The sequence below is a fragment of the Megachile rotundata genome, chromosome 6, assembly GCF_050947335.1.
Source record: "Megachile rotundata isolate GNS110a chromosome 6, iyMegRotu1, whole genome shotgun sequence".
Classification (NCBI taxonomy): domain Eukaryota; kingdom Metazoa; phylum Arthropoda; class Insecta; order Hymenoptera; family Megachilidae; genus Megachile; species Megachile rotundata.
In genome coordinates this window covers 7,828,179-7,849,305 of record NC_134988.1, presented here as the reverse complement: position 1 = coordinate 7,849,305, position 21,127 = coordinate 7,828,179, and the positions used below count along the sequence as shown (strand labels likewise).

The window sequence follows — 21,127 nt, the reverse complement described above, 5'->3', positions numbered from 1 at the left end:
ATTCATTTCTTCTACCTTCATTTTTAATTATATGAGAGAATGCGAGTATGCGTGAACATACATATGAGAGAGTGCAAGCGAGTGTATATGAGTGCATGCATGCAGAGGAATGCGTGATGAATGGCGAGGATGCGTGTCAATGGACAAAAGACGCAAGAGATTTAGGGTCCGTCTATGCAACCGGTGCTAGCAGCATTGTCAGCAGGTAGTCGATTTTTTGCATTTCTTACTTTGTTAACATGCTCAACCTGGTGCGCTTTTTCGAAGTCTATCGGCACTTGTTTGGCTCACTATTTGTTTTCGTTATTAGTGGCTTGCGTTTAGTTTACCACAAAAAGTTTGTATATTCGTCTGACAGTACTTTTTTCAATTATTGCTAATAATAATAAAAATTAGATGTGGACCACTGGTTCACGCCACCAGATGAATGCAGTGTCTGTGAACCATCGGTGGTCCTCGTTGAACGTGTTAACCCCTTACACTACAATATCGTATAATCTGTATAATCAAGGATCGCGGAAAGCAAAATGTATTTAACATATTAATTTTCTTTAGTGGTCTTAACGTTGTAGCAATAAATAGCTAGTTGTGAATAATGTAATTGTTTAAAAAATTGTAGGTTAAGGGTTAATCCCTTAAATTACTCTTCAAAAATATTGCCAGGCCCTGACGACGTTTGCATAGGCGGCCATTAAAGTGTTATTCTAAAATTTTCTAGGCAGTCGCATCATCCACAGCTAATTAGTTATTGCTACAATATGAAAACAAATGAAGAAAATTACAAAGTTAGGCACGTATTGTATTCAATAATATTGTATTATGAAGATTATAATTAAAATTGACGCTGGTTTAACACAAATGTACTAAATAGTGCACTACAAATGTGACACGATGAGGCCAAGGGTTAAATACAACCAGTCATTAAATGTCCGTAAAACTAAGGTGAATCTTCCAAAAGATAAATATAATTTATTATAAAAAGTATGCTCGGAAGTATAGAAAACTAGTGATAGTAAATTGTTTCTAATTGATAACGGATTAATGTCTATTGTACGAAGCAACGATTTCTCAAGTAAAAGTGAACAAACACTTGCAACCACGTGGCATAAAAATCTGCTGGCTCATCAAGATTTCACAACTTGATTTATGAAAACTGTTACAAGCGTAACTTTCCCGGCCACAATTATACAAATTAATTTACACACGAAATTCGATTGTACAAAAAATAAACACGCTGTCAGCAGTTTGTTAGTTTTTAAATTCCGTGTTTTGTCACGGTATAAATTAATGTTATTTCTGTGAAACGATGTAAATTCAAATCGTTGAATTTCATTTGTAGTTGCGATTTATTGTGGTACAAATAAGGATATGTGTGCATATGTTTGCAAAAGATTTATGAAAGAATTAAAATTATAAAACTTGAAGGACTGAAGACAAAAGACAAGCATAACTAAGGATACATAAATTCAATTTGCGATATTTTTTAATTAGAATGTTTAGAAAGACAAATGTCAAAATCATCAATTTAAGAAACCTTTCGAGAAGTCCTCAAATTTCTAAGTTTGCAGTTTTTCAAAATAATTTTTTAACTCACCGTACATATTTAAATTGAAACTAAAATAGAAAAATAAACAAACGGTAAAACATTAATATATACATAAATCTTGATGTCGATAAAAATTAATACAGATTTCAAGAAAACCTTAAGAAACTTTGTAACATAAACTTGTTGAACGGCCATTTTGATCGCTTCGGTACGTTTAGTGTTAATTCCTCGCACTCGAAGATTTTTTTTTGTTGGCAAACAGCAACTATAAAACTTTTTAGTTGAAAAGTTTGATATATTTTTTCGAAGTTATTACAGATATACCACTACAGATTTTCTTCCAAACATTTTTCCAATGTTCTTTAGGAAAGTATTTTTGCTACTGGCAGACAGCATCTCTAAAACTTTTTATCTGAAAAGTTTGATCAATTCTTTTGAAATTATTATTTCTGTATTATTTCTGTATATTGCATGTATAATCCTATAGATTTAATTAAAAACTGCTTACTTCAAATTATATTAAACGAAATGGTGAACGTGAGTCATTTTTAAAGTGCAAAGACACAAAACTGCAACCCGACAAGGCTACATCACTGAAATATTAGCTGGATCTTCGCAGATAAATAATTTCTGAGAGTATCCTTACTTTTTACTTCGAATATTACTTTTCTTGGGACAACGTGCTTCTTGCGCTCGAAGTTGTTTTAAAACAATCGTGTCGTGTAAAGAGAATCCTATCTGTACGTGTTAACGTTTTTATTTAAGAATTGATATGGTTCATATTTAGATCATATAATTTTAGCCACGTTTCTGGACATCGTATTTATATTTCGAACGTGTCTTTAGTCAAAAAAATATAAAAATGAGAAACGGAGCGAAAATTTGCGTCTGATTTTGGGATATTATGTATTGTATCACGAAATATAATGAATTACTGAAAAATTAAAAGGCATTAAATGAAGATAATATATATTTTTTTATGATAAATTAAACTAACTCTTTACAATTTCATAATTTGTTGAAAAATAAATAAATGTATTTGTTAAATTCTTCATAGATCAACGTAATCACTTATAGCAATAACTAAGTAAATTTAAATGCTTCAAATATGGCGTCAAATTTGAAAAGAATAAACTTACTAAAATTCTTCAGAAACAGCATATTGAAAAATTGTAAAAAAAGCGAATAAATATAAGAAAAAATAGTAACTAAATAAATTTATGCCTCATAATTGGCGCCAAATTTGAAAGGAATAAACTTATTAAAATTCTTATTAAACTTCTTATTAAACTTATGAAAAATTGTAATAAAAATAAATAAATGTATCTATTAAATTTTACACAGATCAACATAATCACTGATAGCAATAACTAAGTAAATTTAAATTCTTCAAATTTGGCGCCAATTTCAAAAGTTGATATTAACAAATCAGCGAAGAACAAAATAAAAATAAAAATTAACTCGGTTCTAATATTGAATGACAATTCTGCTCCAGTTTTATTATATTACTTTTCTTAATATTAATATTACATTTAAATGTAATGTTTACTTTATTAAATGCAATAAATTTAAATGTAATACATTACTTACATTTCTTGCATATCATGTAATATATTATATTGTATTAAATGCAATATAATAAAATTATAATATATTGTAATATTATAATTTAATATATTATAGCATATAATAAACTAAATTATAAAAGTAATATATTATATCAAATGCAACAATTTATATGGAACACACTGTATAAAGACAATTATTTATACCCGACAAAAAGTAAGAAAAGAACGACTTAATTAACAGAGACGAGCTTAATTAATATAAAAGAAAAGAGTCATTCATTTAAAATGATCCGCCGCTTAAAGAATTGTGCTAACCTCGTAATTAGATACCGTTAGCGTTACTATACCCGATTGAAGACTTATGCTCGATCGATCGCGTTATTATGCGCAGCCATAATAACAGAACTTAAAAACGAAACATATTTCATTCGACACACGTTGAATAATTTGTAACAATCACAGAGCACAATGACACACGTGTCGAATGGTTTATTCAAAATTTCCTTCTTGTCCGAGAGAGGAGACGTAACGTGCTGAATCACATAATCGCAATTTTATCTTAACGTACGTAAATATATGCATCCTTCAAACGAAATCTCACGAAGACTCATGAATTTTACGAAGCATGTAGTAACGAAGATGGAATGTGTTAAGAGGTATGAAATATTGCTGAAAAATTTGTGGAGGTATTTTTTAATTGTTGCAAAAAGATATTACCAGGTGAATTGTGTGAAATAGCGATTGGCGTGGAGAGTTCATGGGCGATGGCGTGGATGGTGATGTGATGCGTTATTCATGGAAATCTCAGGGTTTCAAGTTTTCAGATTTTTAGATTTTTTAACTTTTCTGATTTTTAGACTCTTAGGTTTTTATATTTTTATCTTCGATTCCCAAATTTTTAGATTTTTACATTTTTACATTTTCAGATTTTTATATTTACAGATTTTGAGGTTTTCGGAGTTTTTACCTTTTCAAATTTTTTAATTCTCAAATTGTTACATTTTTACATTTAAAAATTGTTAGATTCTCAGATTTTTGTACTTTCAAATTTTTAGATTCTTAGAGTTTGACGTTTTCAGATCTTCAGATTTTTAAATTGTTAAATTTCTACATTTTTATATTTTCCAATAGTTTGTATTTGTCAAAAAATTGAACAAACTTTACGAAAAACTAAATAAACTTATTCCTAATAAATTCATTACAGTTATTTTTAATTGTACATCATATTTCAATTGTACAAAAAGATTACATAGACAGAAGATTATAATAAAAAATTTGAAACAAATTAGAAATCCTAAACTTAAGATTTTTCCTCTCGGTGAAATCGTAAAATCGCCTGCTACGCATTTGATCAAAATAAAACCCGAAAGCAGTCTTGAAAATTTGTTTTCAGTTATTCGAGACAAGTTAAAATATTTTTCTTTCACGAAATGTTAATCGTGCCATGAACCTTGAGGACATTTCTTGGTTCATTGGCACACATTTCTTTCGTACATACACACGCGCGCACGCATACGCGCACGTGCGTTCGCAGTCGCGTAATAAACACGTACCGTTCGCGTTATAATTCGTGAAAGTGTTAAATAATTCATCTGTTATTACTTCAAGTCCGAGGTAAACTTTCCAAGCTGTTGAATTGTTTCCTAATCAATTCAACGATGAGTAACTTGACTTAATCGATGCATCTGTTATTACGTGTTATGATTTCGTTGCGGTAAACGTTCGAGATGGAATCTCTTTAATCATCGACGTGTATTATTGATGTTAGCAATTCGGTAGCTGCAAATTTAAATAAATATACAAATTTAAGAAGATGTTGATGGAGTTAACATGGGTTTTTCTACCAAGATTACCTAGTTTGACCAAAAGGTGAATGCAAAGAATGCAATGAATGCACTTTTCGATTGAATGCAAATAATTGCCAAAACTGTGGGGATTTCAAATTATCAGTTAAATGTAGATAATTTGAGGAATATATTTATTGATACATTGATGCGTTTTTATTAGAGATTATCAGGTTGTAAATTCTAGCTTAATTCATGGATCTACAAAATATAAATATGGCGGTGTACGCTGAAATGCAACATGGCGGAAATAAGCGAATAACAAAGTTATGCCGCAACTCCTGTATTTTCTATTACAACTGAATAAGGGATTCTCTAATCTGATTATAATTGATGCTGCAAAATGGTGTTGATATTTCTATGTAAAATGGTTTAAAATTGGGGACTGTCATGAAATTAAGGTGTAAAAAGACACATGTTAGAAATAAGTATACCATGTGCACATTTTTAGATCTGAATGAGCTGGAAGAAAATATCGCTGAATTTAACTATTGAAAAGTAACAAAATTAACTGTGGGGAAATGATTCAACTTAGAGAATAATTTTAAGTTAAAATTAGAAATCCATCGAAGGTTAAATTGTTACCACCATGTCTCCTTCGATATCCTGTAACCTTTGTCTGAAACATTTCTTCAGTTATATCGACAAAACAGGAAAATCCTGTATGTGATATCAAACAACGAATCAGTCCGCTGTCACTTTGTATTTTTATTTCAACTTTTTGATGAAGTGTTTGAAGTCTCAAATTGATATCACATTTTTTTATTTTTATGTCTATGTTAATACCGTTTGGCGATAAAAGGTGGGTCTCTGTATTTATTACGCTGTTAAACGCTATTAATAGAACAGACATATTCGAAATACTATTTTTGATCATTTCTAACATAACAATAGATTTCTCAATTTTCGAAAAGAGATTAAAATTTATCTTCAACTAGTTGGTTATAAATCTTGTATAACCAATTAAAATTAATCTAATGTAACGTAATAAAATGAAATTAAATAAAACTAGTAAATAATAAAACTAATGAACAAATAAAACTAGTGAATAATAAAACTCATGAACAAATAAAACTGGTGAATAATAAAACTCATGAACAAATAAAACTGGTGAATAGTAAAAAATGAATAAACAAAACTAGTGAATAATAAAACTAATGAAATAAAACTAGTAAATAACAAAACTAACAAATAAATAAAACTACTAAAAAATAATAAAACTAATGAATAAATAAAACTAGTAAATAATAAAACTAATGAATAAACAAAACTAATAAATAATAAAATAATGAACAAATAAAAACTAGTAAATAATAAAACAAACGAATAAATAAAACTAGTAAATAATAAAACTAACGAACAAATAAAACTACTAAATAATAAAACTAACGAATAAAACTAAAAAAAAATGAATGAGAGTCCTTTTTTCCTGTCGAAGCCAGATACGCTGCGGTTTCATAAAATACGCATCCGGCAAAGTGTTAAGAAATGAACTTCTCATTACTTGTTGGCAAAGGTATTGAGATAATTGCCGCAATTAATGAATGAAGACTCGTCAACGGAAGTTGTGAAAATAATACTGTCGGATAGAAACCACAACCACTTTAAATAGCTTAGAAGCGAATCAGTTACGAGACACGAGCAGCTCATTATTTCCGTTAATACATCTTGGTACAACGAGCACGGTCAATGGAGTGCAATTTGCGATAACGGACTTCCAAAGAATTATCGTAATTTTCGGAATTGCGTTCGAAAAACGGTCTATGAATTTACATCCGATTTTACAACGCTTGACGAATGCAACTGAAACAGTTGCATAAACAACGTCGTTTGAGGAGTCGTTAGGTTACCGATTTTTTTCCAATTTACGACCGCAATTAAGCGAACGAAGGTCTTGGTCTTACTGTTACGTCTTTTGCGGTTGGCTTCTGCTTTTTTTTTGTCTTTTCTTTTTCTCTGTTCGAACTTTTTTCCTTCTTGTCTATGGTTATGGATTATTAGTCGACACCTTTGGCGTTTAACCGTGCGATTTTTTCGATCTAAGTTTTGCTACTGTTTTGCTGGTTTTGTTAATGTTTGCTTTGCAGTCGATTTTAAGTGAACGAAGAATTAAAATTCAATTTATGTTTCAGTGGTGAGCGGCTTTTTGCGGGATGAATGAAAATGGTAGTGATATGATTGGATTACTTGTAAAATTGTATGTTTCTAATTTTTAATTTACTTTATTATATGGAAGAGACACTATATTTTATTTTGGCAATAATTTTCGTTCAAGATGTTTCAATTGTAAATTTCGTTTTATGATAAAAATGTGGAAATTTGTGAATTTGAGGGACTTAGGGACCTTGAATACTAAAAAATTTGAAGAACTTTTAAAAGTTTATGAATTTGAGAATTTTGCGGATTTTAGGAATTTGAGCATTTTTGAAAATTTGAGGAATTTTGAGTATTTGAACATACAAAAAATTTTGGGAATTTCAGATTTTGAGAATTGAAGAAATTTTGGGAATTTGAGAATTTAAGAAATTTTGGGAAGTTGGGAATTTAAGAAATTTTGGAAATTTGAAAATTTGTGAAGTTTTGAGAATTTGTCTATTTAAGGAACTTTGAGAATTTGAAACTTTTAGAAATTTTGGAAATTTGACAGATTTTGGGTATTTGACAACCAGAAAATTCCAGGGAATTTAGAAATATGAAAATACGTAAATAATATGACACAATTACAGTAAACTAAAGAAAAAATAAAATACAAATAAACATTAATAAAAAGAACAAGACTAACGAAAACTCAAACTATCAAAAAATGAAATGTTAAGTACCCTCTTAAAGTATTAACAAAAATGGCCAAATATGGGTCGAATCATTTTTGCTCTAAATCCGCCAAAAATGTTTTATCAAAAATCTTTGATCTATAGGATTAATGATAACAGCTGTCATCGCTAATAGTTTTAAACAATCAATTAATCAATCAATTGATGATCCTACACGTGATGATTTATCTTATCAGACTTCGAGTTTCTAGATTTCAGATTTCTGACTACTTTTTCCTCAAATTTGACTTAATTTTTAGATTCCATTACGTTAATATTCTAATGTTACAAAATTTTAATACTCTAATATTCGAATATATTAAAAATCGAGTGTTCTAAAATTCCAATTCATTTCGTTCCATTCCGTTTCATTATTTCAATATTTTGATACAGCAATATTCTAATATTATAATGTTCTAATGTTCCGATATTCATATATGTAAATCTATAATTCACATGTACTAGTATACTAATATTTCACTGTTCTGATATTGTCATGTTTTAATATTCCAATATATCAATTTACAATTTAAATACTTGAATAATCCAACGTTCAAACTTTTCAATACTCTAATGTTTTAAATATTATTTTGTTATAACGTCATAATAATTCAATATGTTAACCTATAATTCGAATATTCCAATGTTTCAACGTTTCAATGTTCCAATGTACCAATATTTCAATGTTCCAATGTTTCAATATTCCAATATTTCAATGTTCCTACATTACAACGTTCCAATATTCCAATATTCCATTCTCCTAAGGTTCCAATTTTTCAAAGTTCCAGCGTTCCAATGTTCCAATATTCCTCCCTCCTAACGTTTCAATTTTCTAACGTTTCCAAAGTTCCTACGTTCTAATATTTTAATATTCAATTACTAGAATATCCCAGTCTAGAATTTTCACTCTTTAATCTGTCAAAATAATCAAATAAGAAAAAAAGTTTTTCATAGGTTATATTTTTGTGTTATGGCTTCCCATAGATACTAAGGATTCGCAGGAAAGTTTACGACGCACAATACCCTCGTCAATATCCTGTTCTCCTGAAATCTTGTGAGTATAGAACACCAACTATGAATTTGCAAACATTATTCAAACTTGTCATTTTTCATCAATATGCCTAAATACAATCAACAAATTATTACACAAATATACTCGCTAATATGGTTGAATTTATTCTGAATTTCATTCTGAAATAAAATGCTAATAAGAAAAATGCACTAAATACTATAACAGAAATAGATTTGTGAAAAAAAAGTTTCCGATTAGATTTTCACGTGCTGTGAAATTTTTTGCTTTACTTTATACCGTTTACGTTCGTTTCACTTACGAGTGCGTACAGTTCGCCTAAGTGTGTGCGAAAGTTTATTAGAGGCCTATAATCCTACATAAAGGCGGATGATGCTTTCTCTGAACGATTTCAACGAATATTATGAAGCGATCGATGAACTGATGTGTCTTGCATAGTATTTTGCGTCGCGAGACACGTGCGATGAAAATTATCTAGTCATCTAGTAACGAAGATACTTTTCTAGAAATTGAAAATTAACTAACATTTTATTTGAAGAGAAATCAGTACATTCTCTTTCGATAAAAAGAAAATTAATTATTACTTTTCCTGTTACGTATTGCTATTTATCTGTAGTTACTTTCAATGAGTTTTGCTACGCACGTGGAGGTTAGAAAGATCGATACACAGGTGTGCATATTATGAAAAAATGTTTAAAAAATACATATCAGATGAATGACTTTATTTATCGTTTATTTTAATTGTATCTGCTGAATAATATTCTCTTCCCTTTCAAAAAAATTTTGTTCAGAAAAAAATTAATTTTATTTTAATTAAATAATTATAATTATAATAATTTAATAATTAGATAATTAAAATATAAAAATGTTAACTGTACTATAGACTGAAGTTATTTAATATTTGAAAAAAAGAGATTCTTGTTATAATTTAGCAATAATATAGTTTAGTAAATATATAGTAACAAAAATAACTTATAAAACTAACAAAAAGTGTAACTATTTTTAAACAACTATTTTAATTAAATCCGCTTTTGAAAATTGCCCTGTGATTACTAATAGCCTGAACAGGAATTAATTCACGCTTGAAAGTAGTATAATTTTCATTCTCTTAATAGTGCAATCCATTGTTGAAACAATGAATTCATTACTAGACTACAAAGGAGAATAGAACAAAAAAAATATAACAAATAGTATTATCAGAAAAAAAAGTAGATCACTTCTCATTTTTAATAATACAAGATTATTATTTATTTAATTTTATAATTATTTAATCATTCTATTTTTACACGACCCCCCTAAATTCCCAGTGCTCCATATATTTTATTTGGAAGAAAATAATTTGCTTGCCAAAATAGGTGATAAAAGAAATATGCGGCCATGAAATACGCATAAAATCTTATACGCAGTTTAATAGGTTAACGTGATTCATAAAAGTTGAAAGAATGTAATTTGAATTTAAATTTAAATTTACACCTAAATACATTACACATGCGCATAAAAACCGATTTTCGATATACAAAGTGTTCCATTTTTTAAACGTATCTTGTACAAAATTTTCAAACTGTTAAGATAACATATTTTACTTTGTTTGAATAAACTGTAGAAATATGAATTACGTGAATAAATACCTTGTAACAGTAGACATCATAACACTAACGAAGCACATCGGATGCAATTCCTGAAGCCATCGTGTCCAGCAAGCGCGTCTTCCGGCTAGTTGTTTTTTCCTACGAGCAGCAAGAACGCTCCTTTTTTTCTCGTCCGTTTCAAAGGCACACCCACGAACACTCGGCCAATCTATTACAGTCAATCTGTCTAGATACTATTCTTCGACTTGACAGTAAAAAACGAATCGAACCAACAAAGTCTCACCACGTGTGAAAGAAAAATCGTATGTGTACGCGTATCTCTTTCCAGGTTATGTGTTCGAATGGTTCATTTTTATTTGCGAATTCAGGTTACGATCCGTACGTGAGAAAGTACCACCTACGTGCTTTTGCTGAATTCTTCGTTCAATGCGAATCGAACAGAAAGCTTTATAAACGTTTGAACGTTGCAAACGTCACCGTGCGTGTCTCTCTCACTGCGTGTAACGCTCACCGAAGCTAAAACTTGACAGTCGAGAATTTGCCTTTGCGCGGTGCGCTGATGCGTCTGCGCATTACTACCCATCTCTCCTAAAAAATCGTCACGTGCTTCTGAGTCAGGTTACGAACCTGTACAGTATACCAATATACAGTGTGTTTACCCTGCACCTGGCAGCCAGGAAAATAAAGGTTCGTTCATCATAGTGTCAAACGTTAGATCGTGATTTCCATAGACAAAGTTTACCCACAAATTAATGTTCCACAGGAATATCCGAGTAGCTCGATGTATCGAGTGCGTTCAAACTTCGGGTCGCATTCGGAAAAAATCGGACAAGATCGGCGTAATTCGAAAGTACGTATTCCTCGAAAGGCGCTGAAACTTTGTCGCAGTTTATAAATGTGAAAAAACATTAATGTCACGTGAGGTTAAAACAGGTTGCGGAAATGCAATTTTCACGCTAACGACAATAATTATCGACATATTTTATTAGCTCTTGATTCGGCTGCGGTCGGTTTAAATTACCTTTTCGGTGTTAAGGAAGAGGAATGTAATAAAGAACTTTTGTTACATATTACAATTAGCATATATATTTAATACTAATTATTAAATAATTATATCAATTCAAAAATTGATATAAGTCAACTTTTGATTGTTGAAGCATAAAATTATGGTATTGTACTAAAGTTATGGTATTGTAAAGAAACGTAAAATAATGTGTTCTTGAATTGGGGTACGTCGTGCGCGTTTGTGCACCCTGCGCATGCGCCGTACGTGTTCCTATTCAAAAAGGAATACTACTTTACTTTTATTCTTTTCTCCCACAAATATTTTAGCCGTGAGTAATGTTTGAAATATTTTAAATCATTGTTTTAACAGATACGGTGATTTTAGCGAGCGAAGATAAATTTTATTCTATTTCAATATTATATGTGTAAGAATTTTTAGTAGCTCATAATTTTTTTTCTTTATATATGAGCTGCACTAAGAGTATAATAAAACAGAGAAATAGATTTCTGGATTTTTCTTTGTAATTAATTAGTGTTAAAGAATTTAATTACATGTATAATTAAACAATGCCAATAAGCAGTGCTTTTGTTTAATGAACTTGATCACCTTGAACGAGTTACAAAAACGATTAAAGTTGTTTGATAACGATAAAAAATTAATGTTATTCAAATGTAGTACAAAGGCGACGGAACAAGAATCCTCCCACATTTAAATGAAAATCATTCTATTTTGAAACTGGTATCGAAAATGCTATACATATTTCAAAGATCAAAATTATTTAAAATGGTGGTTAAAGAGGGAGTAAAATGATAAAAATCTGCGGATATTCTTTAGATGATGATGACTAGTTCTTTCTAAAATTTGATAATTTTAGAATTTGAAGACTTGTAAATTAGGGAGTTTTTGAATCGAAAATTTTTCAGTTTAGAAATTTGAGGGGTCGGAAATTTGGAAAATCAAGAATGGAATTATTGAGGATTTGATAACTTGGGAATTTGGAAATTTGGAAATTGTGGGATTAGAAAATTTTTAAATTTGAAAATTGGGGAATTAGAGAATTTTTAAATTTGGAAATTAGGGGATTCGAGAATTTTTAAATTTGGAAATAGGGGAATTAGAGAATTTTTAAATTTGGAAATTGGAGAATTAGAGAATTTTTAAATTTGGAAATTAGGAAATTAGGAAATTGGAGAATTTTTAAATTTGGAAATTGGGGAACTTTTAAATTTGAAAATTGGGGAATTAGAGAATTTTTAAATTTAGAAATTAGGGAATTCAAGAATTTTTAAATTTGGAAATTGGGGAATTCTAAAGTTTTTGAAGTTGAAGATTTGGCAATTTGAAAATTTGTAAACTTACAAATTTGCAAATTTAAGAATTTCGAAATTTGAAAGCTTGCAATGTAGAAACTGTTTAATTTGTAAAGGGTAATAACCAGATTTCTCTTTCAGAAAGAAAGGTACAAAGAATTGATAGGATTCCCCTTAGGTATTTCCAGACTAGAGATACAGTTCTCTTTCCTTATGGTGCCTTTTTTCCTTATACTCAAGACTCTCATTCTCGACATAACAAAATACTTCAACAGCATCATACCTTACTTGAAATTTTAATTCAGTATTTTTACAAAAATGACATTGATGAAATTAACTCTGATATAAATCTTTCATTTTTTTACTTGTACCTTTTTCTTTTTTGTATCTTTGAACCCATGCAAAGAGTTGCTTCTTTTAACCTACTATTTCTATTCATTTTTAGGATAATTTTGGAATATAGGAAAATAAATCTTGTGTTTTCGTGATCATTATAATTACTTTATTTTAAAAAGAGAATTAACATTATTTGTATTGACAAAAAAGCACAGCAAATTTTTTTTACAAATAAATTTTATCCTTTAATCATATAAAAATATGAAAGTTTTAAAGAGTATTTAGAAAATAATGAACAACGTTTTTAAACTTTATAAAAATTTATAAATTCATCAAATTGTTCGATTCTGACAATATACTCTATTTTGGATAAATGAATTTAAAAAGTAGCATTGTTATATCGAAATACATATAGCTTAGAAATGTTCAGTGCTATAAATAACTCCTACAAGCTTCATCCATTACCTTGTCGTAATAAATAATAAATTGATATTGCTTATTAAACGATCATAAGATTAAAACATATTTTCAATCATTTTTATCACATTTCTCCTTAGTTTCTTGGAATTTTATGAACGTTTTATGAATTTTATGAACATATTAACATTAGAATAAACGTATTTGGTAATCGTTGTATAATTGACGTGAAACATTACAGGAAATTACCAGATATCGTAATATTTTCCTTTCGTATATTCCTGTCAATCGTGTCGTTAGATCGAAGAATGATTAGGAAACTCCAAGTATAATCGAAAGGTAAATTCCCCATGAAATTTGTGAATAATCGTAAAACGACTTCTGTTCATCCGTGCAATTTACGAGGGGATTCAACAGCGATACTATTTTCCGGTTTGATTACCTTTAACAATAGGTATGAATTCACATGAATTCCATTTGTGGCAAATATGCGCCAGTATGCATCGACTGTGATGTAATGGAAACGGAAACAAAATGCAAGATAGCAAGCTGGCACGTGAAAAAAAAAATCTCAGACTCGCAAAGAAGACAAGTGAGCTGATCTTTAACAATCCATACGACTGCACGTTCAATTACATAACGTTGTAACTGGTAAACAGTAATTAATGATATCCTGGGTAAAAGAGTTTTTAGAAAATTCTACTTTCGTTCGCGCAGTTTACGAATTTTTTCGTTTATTTACGAATCTTTCAACGGTTAGGTTAGGTTAAAAGTAGAATAGGATTCTTAGAAGATTGCATGAAGTGAGTTAATGGATCCTAATTATTGATACTTTGTAGGATTTATGTGCCGACACTTTTGTGTCAGAATTCTTTTTTTTCATGAGCGAATAAGTATTACATGGATGGTGTTTGTCGATTTTAACCCTTCCCGTACTTAGGCGAGTCTCACTCGTGACGCACTTTGTTAGATTGATAGCACAGCTCAAATGTGACAAATCTTACTCAAACTTTGAACACTCTTCAACTTGAAATTTAGGTCTAACTATAAGTTACATTATCAAGGCTCCCTGAATATAAGATACTTACAAAATTTTTATTTTTTTTGTTCGTTTTAATGTTATAGCCCTAAATAGTTAATTTTGACTGACACATCTGTTAAATAAATGGTACGGGAAGAGGTTAACCATAATGTACGATGAGATAATTAATATAACTCTTCCACTTGAGTTAGGCACAAAGATTGACTTTAAGAACATCTGAATTTTAGATTAATTTATTTAGATAAAGTGAAGTAGGATAAATATTTAGTAGTAGAATAAATATAGTAGAATAAAGAAGAGTATATATTTTTCGTTGTACCAGTTTTATAAATATATATAATTAATTTTATAAATAATATTGTATTATGCATGTAACGGTACGCAGTTTACTATTTATAGAAGCATTGTATGTAGTTTTATTTCGGGAGCCCCTAACGCAGGAAAATATCGAGACTCTACTGTAACTATATTAAGATGCGAACTATATTAAGTTGTCTCGAACAAAAGTAAAATGGAATATATATAAAAAATATTAAAGTTTGAATATATACATAAAAATTTGGAATATTCGAATGAAGCAAAAAGAGATCCTTGCCAATAATTTGAACGTCTTCGTTACTAAACGTAATTGTAATTAGACAATCTTAAGTAATGATTCTATCTGACAGATAATTATTATCATGAAGAATTTTGAAAATTATGACGTGCTTGGGAATTTTGATCGAGATCGTTTCTTTCGAATTCTTTTGACAACTGTGTAAATAATGATAGCATAAACAGTGGTGCATCGTTTTAAGAAAGCAGTAGAGATTTAAGTATGTCTGAACTGAACTGAACAGCAGTTTATTCTTTTGAGAAATATTAATAGTGTGTATTATTATTCTTCATATTTATGAAAGTAGTATTATTTATCTATGTTGCTTCTTAGGAGAATCGTTTTATGGAAGACCGGTTTCAGGGAACTGGAGGCGTAGGAAAAAACAACCTCGTTAATCGTTGGTTTTCGGTCAGTAGAAATTTTGATTTAAGAGTGTAGAGTTTGGGATATCTGGAATTTAAGGACGTGGTGGCGAAAGGAATGTGGGAAATTAGGGATTTATTTGAGGATTTTAGGATTACAGGGTTACAGGAAAATTACAGGATTTTAGGATTTGGGAATTTGAATATGTTTGAGGCGATGAAGGTAGTTTGGGAATATGAGATTTAAGGAATTTGGGATTTTGGAGAATTTAGAGATTTGAAAATTTAGTGGTTTAGGGGTTTAGGAATTTGGGAATTTGAGAACTAAGAGATGTGGGTATTTCAGATTTAGGTAATTTGGGAATATGAAATTTGGAGAATTTAGGAGCTTGGGTATTTGAGAATTTGGGAATGGGAGAATTGGGGAATTTGAGAATTAGTACATTTGGTAATTTGGGAATGTGAGAATTTGGGAATTTGGGAATTTGCACACTTGGTAATTGGGGAATGTGAGAATTTGGGAATATGGGAATTTGTACCCTTGGTAATTGGGGAATGTGAGAATTTGGGAATATGGGAATTTGTATCCTTGGTAATTTGGGAATGTGAGAATTTGGGAATTTGGGAATTTGGGAATTTGGGAATTTGTACCCTTGGTAATTGGGGAATGTGAGAATTTGGGAATATGGGAATTTGTACCCTTGGTAATTTGGGAATGTGAGAATTTGGGAATTTGGGAATTTGCACACTTGGTAATTTGGGAATGTCAGAATTTGGAAATTTTGGAATTTGTACACTTGGTAATTGGGGAATGTGAGAATTTGGGAATTTGGGAATTTGCACACTTGGTAATTTGGGAATGTGAGAATTTGGGAATTTTGGAATTTGTACACTCTGCAATTCGGGAATGTGAGAATTTGTACACTCAGTAATTTTCTTAAATCCCAATATTCGTGCACTTGATAATTTTCGAATGTTCCAATTAACAAATTGATAATTTCAAAATTAAAAAAATCTTAAAATGTAAAAATTTAAGAATTTGAGAATTTACAATTTTAGAACCTAGAAAATGAATCTTAAGACTCTATATTTGAGAAAGGGAATATAAAATTAAAAAATGTTGCTGTTTTAATACTCCAAGTATACATATTCGATTACGAACAAGATATTTTGCACTTTTCGAGTATCCATACGTCAATTTCCCTAAGCAACGTTATCCTGAAGTAGTACAAAATTTTTACAATATTTGTACTCAGTCTCATAAATTCTTAATGTTCATTCTGCGGCACTGTCAATACGAAATGTATTCATCAATCAAAAGATTAAAATACGTCATTATTGTCGAAAGTCACTAATATGAAGCAATAAAGATAAGATATGAAAATGTCTTTATTAATTGATCTTCACAAATTTTTACAAAATTATGTTACATTTATCGGATGTTGTTTGATATTGAATAAAAAGTTCATATTAGTTTATAGTCTTTGTTACTTTTCTTTTTATCGGTTTTACATAGATATTGTTGTTCTTCCTAATTCTTTTCCCGGAAAGAGGATAATTAAAACACCATATAACAGAAATAATAATCGTAAATTGACTACGAATATCGTTAGTACGTAATGGTTAATAACAGCTATAATTGTCACACATCAAGATTAGATTCGAGTTACGTTACAAGAATAATGACATAAGTAGAAACAATAGACAGTAGATCTATAATGTAATAAAACATATATTTTATTTAAGATGACAATTTTATACATCTTACTATTTTATTGTTGTACTTTGTTATTTTACTATTCTTTTACTATGCTTTTACTATTACTTTATTATTTTATTATTATTTTATTATTTTACTATTCTTTTACTTTCACTTTATTATTTTATTATTTTACTATTCTTTTACTATGCTTTTACTATTACTTTATTATTTTATTATTATTTTATCATTTTCCAATTTCATTATTTTTATTATCGTCTGTTGTAAAAGTAACAATCAACTATTTCTTGGATGAACTAATTTTTTGAATAACTTTCTTTTCTCAAACTTTTATATAAAATTTTTATATGTACTTTTATTTAAAAAATTATTTTTTATTACTAAATACTTTTTTCTTAATTTTAAATTTAAGTTGGAAGATTATTCGAATATGGTTTCATTAAAAAAATACATCCTACTCCTGAATATTTCCTTTTTATTTTATATTTGTATTTCAAGATTATTCGAATATATTTTCGTCAAAAATCATTCGTTACTTTTCAATATTTTCCTCTTATTTTATAATCATATTCAAATAACATTTAAATATAAAATTTTTATTCAAAAAATGATTCCTTACTTTTAAATATTTTTGTCTAATTTTTATTTCGTATTTAACAATTTTTTCAATAATTCCCGCTAGAAAAAGGTTATTCAACACTCTTAAATATTTGTCTTTTACTTTAAATTTGTATTCGACAATTATTCGAATGATACCGAACACACATTAAAACATTCAGTAAAGTTGTCTAATATAAAATTAATACAAGACCTCAGCTTATCTCCGTTACAGAACTCTTCAATGTCATAGCGATATTGTTTCATTCGTAATCATGTATTTGTTGTTTTGCCCACACATTGACTTTAAAATCAATTAAGCATCCGCAGTAGCCACATATTTGTGAAATACCTTGTTGAAAGTTTATAAAGTTCGATTAAATCACAAATATCTCTAAAATGAAAAACGTTTAATTATTGTTATAAATGTTATTGTATTATGCATGTAATAAGATATACAGTTTACTATTTGTAAACACATTGTATGTGCTTTCGTTTCGGGAGCCCCTAACGCAGGAAAATATCGAGGCTGTAGAGTCTGGACAAAAATACAGTAGTGTAACTATATTAACCAGCTAGTTGTTTTTGGCGAGTATACTCGTCATAAATAATTAAAGAAATAAAATAGCTAACTAATTAACGATGGATTAATTCCTGTTACATTTAATATGAATAAAATTTAGATAACAAAGTATAGTAACTATATTTAATTGAATGCCCAAGTTTGAAAGTTTATCACAAATAAATGCACGTTTTCTTTCCAACTAATCTTAAAGAAATCTTAACGAAACTAATCTTAAAGCATGACATAATCATTTTGTATGACAAGACATAATCAATTGTGCAAAAAATTGCTTTGAAATTATGATAAAAGTGTAAAAACCGTCAAAAACAGCGAGTTGTAAAAATGGTACCTAATGGAACATGGAGAAAAATGAAAAAACTGGAAACTATATTTTCATTAAGGGAAAAGGATATTTTTTTAAATAAAAGAAATGAATACATAAATCTTACACTTTTTATTTATATTTATATTTCTTCCCTGCATTATTTATTTTTATAGTCATATTAGTATTATTCTTGTATAAATCACCATTTTAAAAAATAAAAATATTACGAAGAACACGAATTGATTTTCGATACTTTTTAACAGATTACAAATTTCATTTAAACCGTGTATTTATTTGCTACATTTAATCCTCTTCAGTTCGAATTATTTTCGATTGATAGAAACGATTTTCTTCTTTATATTATTAAAGTTATAAGAAGAAAATAATCTAGATTAAAATATCTAGATATTTGTTAAATATCCAGATAATGTAATATAAAAAAACTTTGTTTCCTTTTTCAACAATTTTCGTGTATATTGCTACATGCCGGCAATATTGGAATGAAAAATATTAAATCAATTCAAAAAGATATTACTACATGACAACATTAAAAAAACGTTAAAAGAACAGTCAGTACTTATTAAAAAATATCAGTGGAATTACATTAATAAACTATTCAGTAATAATTTTTTTTAGGAAATGATGCTAGGAATACAGTTTGTTACATAAACGAAACTGTCGTTAAAAATAATTGCTGTATAAAATATTTTACTATTCTGTTTTGTATGTTTTCTCGAATATATTAAAAGACAATACTACAAACTTTACTTACAAATAAAACAAACACAGAAATTTGTTAAAGTAATTTATTTATGTTTATTATTATCAAATAAATTATCAGTCATACATATACACATAACTTACCTCATAAAAGTTTGTAATTATACTTGAACATAAACGTCGATCGAACAATAATCTTTGAAGTAGAAAATAACATATATTTACTTCAAGACTATATTTTACATTTCATTCGAGCTTTAATATTTCAAGGATCCAGTAGATTGCTTTATCAATTATTTTGTCGATATAAAATTATTGGTTACCAATTGTATATAATAACGTGTACAATATACACACAATGTGTAATATCGTATATCAATCTTGCTTAACCTTATTGTGTACTACAAATTAACCTCTTCTGTCAAACTAAGGTGGTGTCATAAAGAAGTGTATCACGTCGATAATTATTCAGAGAACAGTACAGTTTGTACCAGGATAAGTATCCGAATACTTTCTACGTTCAGACGTATTCGTCAAGCAAACGAATTTTGAAACACGGAACGAATGTTTTACAGTGGTTCGCGAATTCAAAGGTGGTTAGAAAGCGTTCCGTTAAAACGTGAGGTTCATGGAAATCGGAGTGCGTTGGCTCAAGCGGTAATCACGTGATTCAAGGAATAGTGAATTTCTCGGTCGATACATACGTAAACTCCGACGCACGTGATTTCCCGTTATCTAGGATCGAACTGAGCATTGTCTCTGAGTGGCAATCAGTTGCATTCCTCGTAAATTCTTGTTAACCATACCTATGTTCGATTCCGTTACTTTACTGCTCACTTATTACCTTTTCTTTCCACCATTTCTGAATTGCTAATTTTAATTATGTAACACACCTTTTCTGCCATATCCGTGTTCTGTCGCGTATACCTACACTTTAAAATACGTACATTTACGTTCAAAAGTCATACAGCATTCATGTATTCTTAAAGGTGTCAGGTTCTGCAGAAATTTCTGTGCATACTGTAAATAAAAATGCGACGAAAATGTCGTGTACACGGCCGTTATAAAATAACGGAGTGAAGTCAAAAGACTTGTTTACGAGGTTATGACAGGAATATGAAATGCGAGGGAAAATGTTTGTGATACAAGATTTTGTAATTGGAATGAGAAAGTTAAGATGGAAAAACAGGTGGACAAAATTGTGAGGAAAGACGGTGTATGAAGAGCTCGATATTATGTTTTAAGAAAGATGGACACTTGAAAAGACGATTCGTTAAGGAGAAATGTGCATAATAGAAAATAGAACAGTAAACTTCAGGTAAAATGACGATATAGTGGAAGAACATTCTGTCAATCAACAGAGTATTTTAGAATTTTCTATAACCTATAAACGTGTTATTATTATTAGCTTATTATTTAATATACATATACATTATTTAAGCAAATAAAAATTTGTAAAAAAAATTTGGAAACTAGGACTAGGAAAATAAAATGTTATAGCAATGTTGTATAAAATGTTATAACAATACTAGTTTCCAAATTATGAACAATTTTCAAATTATGAACAAATTATGAACTAATTTTCTATTAAAAAATCTTGACAAATTATTAAAAAATAAATAGGTATTAAGAATATTACCCTACTTTTTGTATTATATCCTATATATCCTATACATTACTTTAACTTCTTAACCTCTTAAATTTTCTATTTAAAAGTCTTAATAGGAAATCAAAAAATAAAA

The 21,127-nt window shown here is 29.0% G+C and overlaps 1 protein-coding gene across 2 annotated transcripts in view; it reads right to left on the bottom strand.

The window, feature by feature from the left end:
* The window catches only part of LOC100879750 (sodium-independent sulfate anion transporter), a 31,749-nt gene extending 20,798 nt beyond the window's left edge, over window positions 1-10,951 (bottom strand). The window contains exons 1-2 of one of the 2 annotated variants that reach the window (XM_012290581.2): window positions 10,671-10,951; window positions 10,427-10,595 (exon numbers count right to left, since the gene is read on the bottom strand). The gene's annotated coding sequence lies outside the window, so the exon portion shown is untranslated. The remainder of the gene's footprint in view (window positions 1-10,426; window positions 10,596-10,670) is intronic. The other variant, XM_076532651.1, reaches the window with a different exon arrangement.
* Between the last annotated feature and the right edge of the window lie 10,176 nt (window positions 10,952-21,127).